The sequence below is a fragment of the Bos indicus genome, chromosome 6 (genome assembly GCF_029378745.1).
Source record: "Bos indicus isolate NIAB-ARS_2022 breed Sahiwal x Tharparkar chromosome 6, NIAB-ARS_B.indTharparkar_mat_pri_1.0, whole genome shotgun sequence".
NCBI classification, from domain to species: domain Eukaryota; kingdom Metazoa; phylum Chordata; class Mammalia; order Artiodactyla; family Bovidae; genus Bos; species Bos indicus.
The window spans coordinates 20,836,763-20,847,345 of record NC_091765.1 but is presented as its reverse complement, the minus strand read 5'-3'; the positions used below and the strand labels follow the sequence as shown (position 1 = coordinate 20,847,345).

Sequence of the window (10,583 nt, the reverse complement as noted above, 5' to 3'; positions counted from 1 at the left end):
CAGCCACTGAACCACCAGTGAAGTCCTATACAAAGTAATTTTTCAGTCTCTTGGGGAGAAGGGTATATAACTCAGAGTGTCGAGCAATTTCTTTCCTCTGGAATGAGAACACTTAATGGGTGCATATTAAAATGTTCGTTAAAGGCAAACTGCTTAATCATTCGGAAAACCTATTGAAAAAAGTAATGTGTGAGAAGTTTCACCTCTTTATGTCCAAGTTGCATAGATGTGAAGTCCAACTTGTTTCCTCCTTCTATAAGAAGCATTTAAAGCCACTTGGCTGGGAGAGAAATGTGCTTCTTTCCTGCAACTCAGGCCTCCTTGTGTGGCTTGCTTCCCACCATGAAATGAACATAGTTGCCTTGAAGGAAATTTTGCACTTGGTCATAATTTTCCTCTTTTTGAACTTTTCTTGCATGCTGAGGAAGTAGAATAAGTCCCCAGCTTAAAAGCAGGCCCTCTTTTCTTCACAATAAATATGTTAGAGGTGACAGATATAGAATTCAACAAAAATGAAGGAAAGAATTTATCAATGTAGAGTCTGGGGGCTTTTTTTCCCTCCCAATTTGGCTCTTGTTTTCCACCAAGGTATAATTAGATGGATTTTTTTTTCTTTAACTTTTATTTAGACTTGAGGATTAGAAGTATGAGGGACCTAATTTAGTATTTTCTTTCATTTTTCTCACCTATTTTCTTACCTCTAGCTGCTTCAGAAAGTTACAAAAACACTTAAGAATCGAACACGAAGCTTATCATTCTATCCTTAAGTTTAGATTTAAGTTAAAGTCTAGCACTTCTGTTTCTTCCATGCAGAACTAAATATTGCAGTGAAAAGTCTGTCTCTTGTATCTTTCTGATATAAATTTCCGATTCTAAATCACTTCCTATAATTGAATCATTATTTATAATTTTAACATATCTCAAGCCCATTTTTATTTTTAAAAAAAATTTTTTTATTTTGTATTGGGGTGTAGCCAGTTAACAATGTTGTTGCAGGTGAGTGTCTAAGGGACTCAGCCATACATATACATGTATCCATTCTCCTCTAAACTCCTCTCCCATCCAGGCTGCCACATAACAGTGAGCAGAGTTCCATGGGCTATAAGGTAGGTCCTTGTTGGTTACCACGTCCATGCCAAACACCCTGTTTCTTCCCCCTATCAAGTCCATTTTTAGACTATACAGAATTAAATGTTTCGAGTTATGTCTATATCTTAGATATAATTAAATTCAAACTAATTTTAAAAGAATAAGTCTATAATATCACTATTTGTAAAATGATTAATCAAATCAAATTTCTGTGCTCTCAAAATTATGAATTTAGAAATACCCTTATTCTGTTACATATTCCTACTTTTCATAGCACTCATAATCTTTCATGCACAGTGTTGACAGATCTTCTACAAATAAAGTTTCTCAGACCACTTATATCGGAGTTATCTGGGATGCTTTTTAAAAATGCAGACTCCTGGACCATACTCCAGCACCAGTAAATGAAAATCTCTGGGAATAGAATCCAAAATCACCTTTCTAAACAAGCTCCCCAGGAAATTTTTATGTATTCTAAAGTTTGGCAAACATTGGCATTCCCTCTATATCCTGAGAATAAAGAAAAAGTTAGATTTTTGTTTAGCTTTTGGTCACCTAATCTGCTACATACACATACACATTATTTGGAAATAATAATCCATTCTATCTGATGGATGTACACACTAAACTGATGTATTAAAGAGCCACCAAAATACCATGCTTTACATAAAACAGTTTATTTCTCATGGGTTGTCCCAGGTAGGTGGGTGGCTCCAATCCAGGTGGTCACTTAGGGATCCAGGTTACTTCTGCCTTGCTGTTCTGCCTCCTCTAGAGTGTTGGCCTCATCTTCATGGCTCATGGTCAACACTGGCTCTTATCATCATGTCCACAATTCAGCCATCGGTCCACAGTAGGGAAAGGAGATGAAGTGGAGAGCAATAAAATGAGGTCTACAAGTTGTATGGCTTCCCTGGTGACTCAGATGGTAAAGAAACTGTTTGCAATGCAGGAGACCCAGGTTTGATCCCTGGGTCAGGAGAAGATCCCCTGGAGAAGGGAATGGTTACTCACTCCAGTATTCTTGCTTGGGAACTCCCATGGACAAAGGAGCCTGGCAGGCTACAGTCCACGGGGTTGCAAAAGTTGGACATGACTGAGCAACTAACACTTCTCACAAGTCATATACTTCACTTCTGTTGTTGTTGTTTAGTCCCTGAGTTGTGTCCGACTCTTTTGTGACCCCAGGGACTGAAGCCGGCCAGGCTCTTCTGTCCATGGGAATCTCCAGGCAAGAATACTGGAGTGGGTAGCCATTCCCTTCCCCAAGGCATCTTCCCAAGGATGGAACCTGTGTCTCTTGTCTTCTGCATTGCAGTCGAGTTATTTACCACCTGTGCTGCCTGGGAAGCCCAAACATGATCACATCTCTGATTAAATCCAGCTCATGACTTCCAGTTGCACTTGGGTTAAAGAGTCTTTCAGTTGGAAAGAAAATAAACCCAACATAATCTAGATAATCTAGATTATCCCCCAAGAAAGTGGGAAGTGGAGGCAGGGGATTGACTCACATTATGAAAAAAATTCAAGGGTAGATTATTTTTAGGTTCAGCTAGATGGAAGTGACTCAAGTGAGTCAAATGCTCTCATTTGTCTATGTTAGTTTTATTGTCAGGTAGGTTCATCATTTATGATAGGTGCTCGAAACCCCAGGCTTATATTCTACATTCACAACAATCCCAACAGAAAGAAATTGACTCCTACCCAGCTCCAGAACTGTTCTGTTTCTTTTGATTCAACTGGCCTGCTGCTGCTGCTGCTGCCAAGTCGCTTCAGTCGTGTCCAACTCTGTGCGACCCCATGGACTGCAGCCTACCAGGCTTCTCCGTCCATGGGATTCTCCAGGCAAGAACACTGGCCTAGATATCAACATATGGTTCAGATGTCCAGAATCGATCACTGAAGCCAGAGGTTTACAATGTTTTGATTGGCTATGTCTGCAGTTCAAAGTGAAATCAGATTCACCTATTCACATGTAAAGGAAGTTAAGAGTCGTTCCTTTGGGAAAATCAGGGAGCAGACCTAGAAGAAATGGATTCCAGACAGGTCAAAACACAGACATTTATTATAGTTCATCTCCTAGCTGCACACCATCCACACATCTTTTTCTTATACCTAAAAATTCAAAAATTCCCCAAGCTTACATTAAGCAATAATATCATGTGGAATCAAAAACATATGTTATCAGCACCAGGCACTTGTTACCCAGTTACTGCTCCTAGGCTGAGTCTAGACTCTTACTAATGTACATTTCTCCTGGCTCAGAAACTTATTGCACAATGATATTTAATCATCTCCAACAAACATATATTTGTGAGGAGGAAACAAAATAGCTACCATAAGAATTTCTACTTGAAAAAGAGGAAATGGGAGGAAGAGTGGCTTACAATATACTATTTGCAGGACAGGAGTAGACGGATCTCTTGTTCTGGCTTTAGAGTGAATTTCTTGAGAACCTCTTTTGTCTACTCCGGGATCTGTCTTCTAAGAGGATTTTGCTAGTCCTCTGTCCTCTATGGCCATCGCTGAGAAAGGCACTGGGGAGTGTTTACTTCCTGGGCTTCATAGCCTTCTCCTGGTGCTGTTTCTGTTAGTGTGGGTTTAGGATCCTGGCTGAGTACTGCCTTGGGAGTTGAGCAATCACAGCCTTGAGTTTATGGGTGTTGCAGTTTCTCTGGAAACCCAAGTTCCTTAAAAGTTTAGTAAACTCAACCAAATGTTGAGTTTAGTAAACTCAACCATGTTTCCTATAAATTCAGGGAGTTAGCAACAAAAGCCAGTGTTGGTACTTCAGTCCAATCCTTGACTCCAGATCCTAAAGGGATAGTTTCTGTCTTCTAATAATTAACCTTGGTGCTCTTGTCAACAGATGTGGGTGCAGCTCCTGTTTTCAGTCTTATCTTCTAATTTCATTCTACCCTCCCCACTTTTGCCAGCATTAAATTTAGACTGAAACAGAGGACTTTACTTTCCAAACTCCAGTTATAAAGTTTCTGACTCCTGGTTGGTTGGGATTTCAGGATAAGGGTTAGGGGCTGCTGTTAGTGTTTTCACTGCTTTCAGACAAATCGATGTTAACTGCAGCTTGCCCCTTTCTTAAAGGACCTCACTAAACCTCACAAGAAGGAACCAGTACTTTACTGATTTTTTTTTAAAAAACACATCCTCAAATCTCCAGTCTCAGTAGACCCACACTCTGAGCCCCAAGATACTACAGATAGATAACCAATTGTTGTGTTTCGTTTCTCAGCTAAAGCAGTGTAAGCAGATAAGGTAGGGGATTCCTGGTAAACGAGAACCAGGAATGGTTTTCTTGACAGAAGAGAGGCCATTTTGGTCGAAGCCACTCTTTTTTTTTTTTTTTTAATCTAAACCTTCCCACAATGCTTGCCCTTGGACAGGCCTCAGTAACACTGATCTTAAGAGAACAGAAGGACAAACTTAGCAGGCAAGAAAAGTAACAATAACAAAGATGACAAACCAGTTGTAAAGAATCCCAGCTCTATTTCGGTGGTAAAGACAAGCCTAAAGCACTGTCTTGAGCTGTTTTGCAGAATTTAAATCCCCTACTCTGGTGCTCCACTACCAGATCAATTGGAATCTAAGGAGTGATGATGTTGACCTTTTCTGACTCTCATGACTTCAATTAACTAAAGCTTGGGCTCTGTCAATCTCTGTCCCAATTCTATGCTGAACTCTCTTCTCTGCATGAATTGACATGTACTCTTAGCTTAAAACTTCCCCAATTTTGCTGTTCTGAAACCTTGTAACTCTGACTGGGACTTGAATCCACACGGCCCGGACTCAAACCCAGCCAAAATCCACAAACTTTTAACTAAAATCACACACCTAGTTTCAGGACTTAATGAAGCTCAGTGACAGATTTTAGAGTGAACCGCACTCCACAGACAGAATGTAGGCCATCTCAAAAGGCAAGGTGGCCTCAAAATATGGCATGGTTAGTTTTTATGGGCTTGGTAATTTCACAGGCAAATGAGTGGGAGGATTATTCAAGCTATTTGGGGAAAGGGGCAGAGATTTCCAGGAATTGGGCCCCACCTACTTTTTTGGTCTTTGATGCTCATTCTTAGAACTATCCTGGCCTTGTGGGAGTGTCATTTAGCTTGTTGATGTGTTATATAGAGCATATACTGAGGCTTAAGGCCTAATGGAAGTTGTTGACTCTGTCGACCGTTTTGAATCCATTTGGTTCAAATCAGTTTTTGTAGTGTTCGTAGTCCTCGGACTATGTCATTCTTTCAACGGTTGTGCCCTGCCTTTTTCACTCATGTGCCAGTTTGAGGAGTCTGGCTGCAAGTAATAAATCCTTCCTTCTCCTGATCTTTGGCTTGGTTGTGTCTTTTGGTTCAATATCCTTCAAGAAGCTGAAATGGAGCAGGACTCTGTGCAGCCCTCCCAGGGAAAAGTCTTTTTCATATCCCTCTTTCTTATTTGTAGGCAATAGAGTTCATTCAGCCTCCTTGACTTTCCCTGAATTCCAAAGGGCAAGTTCAAACTGTTGTTGTTGTTCAGTCACTCAGTCATGTCTGACTCTTTGTGACCCCATGGACTGCAGCACACCAGGCTTCCCTGTCCTTCATCTCCTGGAGTTTGCTCAAACTCATGTCCATTGAGTCAGTGATGCCATCCAACTATCTCATCCTCTATCCCCTTCTCCTCCTGCCTTCAATCTTTCCCAGCATTAGCTTCAGCATCAGTCATTCCAACGAATATTTAGGATTGATTTCCTTCAGGATTGATTGGTTTGATCTCCTTGCAGTCAAAGGGATGCTCAAGAATCTTCTCCAACACCACAGTTTGAAAACATCAATTTTTCAGCGCTCAGCCTTCTTTATGGTCTGACTCTCAAATCCATACATGACTACTGGAAAAACCATAGCTTTGTATATATGGACCTTTGCCAGCAAAGTAATGTCTCTGCTTTTTAACATACTGTCTAGATTTGTCATAGCTTTTCTTCCAAGGAGCAAACGTCTTTTAATTTCATGGCTGCAGTCACCATCCACAGTGATTTTGGAGCCCAAAACAATAAAGTCTTTCACTGTTTCCATTGTTTCCCCTTCTATTTGCCATGAGGTAATAGGGTCAGATGCCATGATCTTTGTTTTCTTAATGTTGACCTTTAAACCAACTTTTTCACTCTCCTCTTTCAACATTATCAAGAGGCTCTTTAATTCCTCTTTGCTTTCTGCCATAAGGGTGGTGTCATCTGCATATATTAGGTTACTGATATTTCTCCCAGCAAATTCCAGCTTGTGCTTCTTCCAGCCCAGCATTTCTCATGATGTATTCTGCATAGAAGTTAAATAAGCAGGGTGACAATATACAGCCTTGATGTACTCCTTTCCCAATCTTCAAACTGTTACTAATTGCAGAAGGGAGGGAATGCAGAAACAAGAGAGGAGTAATCAAGGAAACAATAATGTCGCCTTGGGGTAGGGTCCTGGTTCCTCCTCAAGGAGTATACATAATATCTTTAGGTCTTTGTTGATGGTCAGGAAGGGCAGCGGTGAGGAGATACCCCTCGATCAAGGTAAGGAGCAGCGGCTGAGCTTTGCTGGAGCAGCCGTGAAGAGATACCCCACGTTCAAGGTAAGAGAAACCCAAGTAAGATGGTAGGCATTGCAAGAGGGCATCAGAGGGCAGACACACTGAAACCATACTCACAGAAAACTAGTCAATCTAATCACACTAGGACCACAGCCTTGTCTAACTCAATGAAACTAAGCCATGCCCGTGGGACAACCCAAGACGGGCGGGTCATGGTGGAGAGAGCTAACAGAATGTGGTCCACTGGAGAAGGGAATGGCAAACCACTTCAGTATTCTTGCCTTGAGAACCCCATGAACAGTATGAAAAGGCAAAATGATACAATACTGAAAGAGGAACGCCCTAGGTCAGTAGGTGCCCAATATGCTGCTGGAGATCACTGGAGAAATAACTCCAGAAAGAATGAAGGGATGGAGCCAAAGCAAAAAGAATACCCAGCTGTGGATGTGACTGGTGATAGAAGCAAGGTCCGATGCTGTAAAGAGCTATATTGCATAGGAACCTGGAATGTCAGGTCCATGAATCAAGGCAAATTGGAAGTGGTCAAACAAGAGATGGCAAGAGTGAATGTCACCATTCTAGGAATCAGCAAACTAAAATGGACTGGAATGGATGAATTTAACTCAGATGACCATTATATCTACTACTGCAGGCAGGAATCCCTCAGAAGAAATGGAGTAGCCATCATGGTCAACAAAAGAGTCTGAAATGAAGTACTTGGCTGCAATCTCAAAAACGACAGAATGATCTCTGTTCGTTTCCAAGGCAAACCATTCAATATCACAGTAATCCAAGTCTATGCCCCAACCAGTAACGCTGAAGAAGCTGAAGTTGAACGGTTCTATGAAGACCTACAAGACCTTTTAGGACTAACACCCAAAAAAGATGTCCTTTTCATTATAGGGGACTGGTATGCAAAAGTAGGAAGTCAAGAAACACCTGGAGTAACAGGCAAATTTGGCCTTGGAATACGGAATGAAGCAGGGCAAAGACTAACAGAGTTTTGCCAAGAAAATGCACTGGTCATAGCAAACACCCTCTTCCAACAACACAAGAGAAGACTCTACACAGGGACATCACCAGATAGTCAATACCGAAATCAGATTGATTATAGTCTTTGCAGCCAAAGATGGAGAAGCTCTATACAGTCAACAAAAACAAGACCAGGAGCTGACTGTGGCTCAGATCATGAACTCCTTATTGCCAAATTCAGACTTAAATTGACGAAAGTAGGGAAAACCACTAGACCATTCAGGTATGACCTAAATCAAATCCCTTATGATTATACAGTGGAAGTGAGAAATAGATTTAAGGGCCTAGATCTGATAGGTAGAGTTCCTGGTAACTATGGAATGAGGTTCCTGACATTGTACAAGAGACAGGGATCAAGACTATCCCCATGGAAAAGAAATGCAAAAAAGCAAAATGGCTGTCTGGGGAGATCTTACAAATAGCTGAGAAAAGAAGAGAAGCAAAAAGCAAAGAAGAAAAGGAAAGATATAAGCATCTGAATGCAGAGTTCCAAAGAATAGCAAGGAGAGATAAGAAAGCATTCCTCAGTGATCAATGCAAAGAAATAGAGGAAAACAACAGAATGGGAAAGACTGGAGATCTCTTCAAGAAAATTAGAGATACCAAGGGAACATTTCATGCAAAGATGGGCTCGATAAAGGACAGAAATGGTATGGACCTAACAGAAGCAGAAGATATTAAGAAGAGGTGGCAAGAATACACAGAATTCTGTGTATTCTTCTTGTACAGACAAAAAAGATCTTCATGACCCAGATAATCATGATGGTGTGATCACTCATCTAGAGCCAGACATCCTGGAATGTGAAGTCAAGTGGGCCTTAGAAAGCATCACTACAAACAAAGCTAGTGGAGGTGATTGCATTCCAGTTGAGCTATTTCAAATCCTGAAAGATGATGCTGTGAAAGTGCTGCACTCAATATGCCAGCACATTTGGAAAACTCAGCATTGGCCACAGGACTGGAAAAGGTCAGTTTTCATTCCAATCCCAAAGAAGGCAATGCCAAAGAATGCACAATTGCACTCATCTCACATGCTAGTAAAGTAATGCTCAAAATTCTCCAAGCCAGGCTTCAGCAATACGTTAACCGTGAACTTCCTGATGTTCAAGCTGGTTTTAGAAAAGGCAGAGGAACCAGAGATCAAATTGCCAACATCCGCTGGATCATGGAAAAAGCAAGAGAGTTCCAGAAAAACATCTATTTCTGCTTTATTGACTATGCCAAAGCCTTTGACTGTGTGGATCACAACAAACTGTGGAAAATTCTTCAAGAGATGGGAATACCAGACCACCTGACCTGCCTCTTGAGAAACGTATATGCAGGTCAGGAAGCAACAGTTAGAACTGGACATGGAACAACAGACTGGTTCCAAATAGGAAAAGGAGTACGTCAAGGCTGTATACTGTCATCCTGCTTATTTAACTTATATGCAGAGTACATCATGAGAAATGCTGGACTGGAAGAAACACAAGCTGGAATCAAGATTGCCAAGAGAAATATCAATCACCTCAGATATGCAGATGACACCACCCTTATGGCAGAAAGTGAAGAGGAACTACAAAGCCTCTTGATGAAAGTGAAAGTGGAGAGTGAAGAAGTTGGCTTAAAACTCAACATTCAGAAAACGAAGATAATGGCATCTGGTCCCATCACTTCATGGGAAATAGATGGGGAAACAGTGGAAACAGTGTCAGACTTTACTTTTTTGGGCTCCAAAATCACTGCAGATGGTGACAGCAGCCATGAAATTAAAAGACGCTTACTCCTTGGAAGGAAAGTTATGACCAACCTAGATAGCATATTCAAAAGCAGAGACATTACTTTGCCAGCAAAGGTCCATCTAGTCAAGGCTATGGTTTTTTCCTGTGGTCATGTATGGATGTGAGAGTTGGACTGTGAAGAAGGCTGAGCGCCGAAGAATTGATGCTTTTGAACTGTGGTGTTGGAGAAGACTCTTGAGAGTCCCTTGGACTGCGAGGACATCCAACCAGTCCATTCTGAAGGAGATCAGCCCTGGGATTTCTTTGGAAGAAATGATGGTAAAGCTGAAACTCCAGTACTTTGGCCACCTGTTGTGAAGAATTGACTCGTTGGAAAAGACTCTGATGCTGTGAGGGATTGGGGGCAGGAGGAGAAGGGAATGACAGAGGATGAGATGGCTGGATGGCATCACTGACTCGATGGACTTGAGTCAGAGTGAACTCTGGGAGCTGGTGATGGACAGGGAGGCCTGGCATGCTGCGATTCATGGGGTCGCAAAGAGTCGGACACGACTGAGTGACTGAACTGAACTGAACTGATGGAACAAAGCTACTGAAGATAATTTCAGCTGAGCTATTTAAAATCCTAAGAGATTTTTGTGCATGGTGTTAGAAAGTGTTCTAGTTTCATTCTTTTACAAGTGGTTGACCAGTTTTCCCAGCACCACTTGTTAAAGAGATTGTCTTTATTCCATTGTATATTCTTGCCTCCTTTGTCAAAGATAAGGTGTCTGTATGTACACGGATTATCTCTGGGATTTCTATTTTGTTCCATTGATCTATATATCTGTCTTTGTGCCAGTACCATACTGTCTTGATGACTGTGGCTTTGTAGTAGAGCCTGAAGTCAGGCAGGTTGATTCCTCCAGTTCCATTCTTCTTTCTCAAGATAGCTTTGGCTTTTCAAGGTTTTTTGTATTTCCATACAAATTGTGAAATTATTTGTTCTAGCTCTGTGAAGAATACCATTGGTAGCTTGATAGGGATTGCATTGAATCTATAAATTGCTTTGGGTAGTATACTCATTTTCTCAAAATGGATTAAAGATCTAAACGTAAGACCAGGAACTATAAAACTCCTAGAGGAGAACATAGGCAAAACACTCTCTGACATACATCACAGCAGGATCCT

The 10,583-nt window shown here is 41.3% G+C and overlaps 1 long non-coding RNA gene across 1 annotated transcript; it reads right to left on the bottom strand.

The window, feature by feature from the left end:
• Window positions 1–771: 771 nt before the first annotated feature.
• On the bottom strand, window positions 772–6,918 carry LOC139183592 (uncharacterized). Its single transcript, XR_011567089.1, has 3 exons — window positions 3,477–6,918; window positions 2,794–3,111; window positions 772–1,905 (listed from the first exon to the last, which is right to left on the bottom strand). It is a non-coding gene; the product is annotated as an uncharacterized lncRNA (long non-coding RNA).
• Window positions 6,919–10,583: the final 3,665 nt, after the last annotated feature.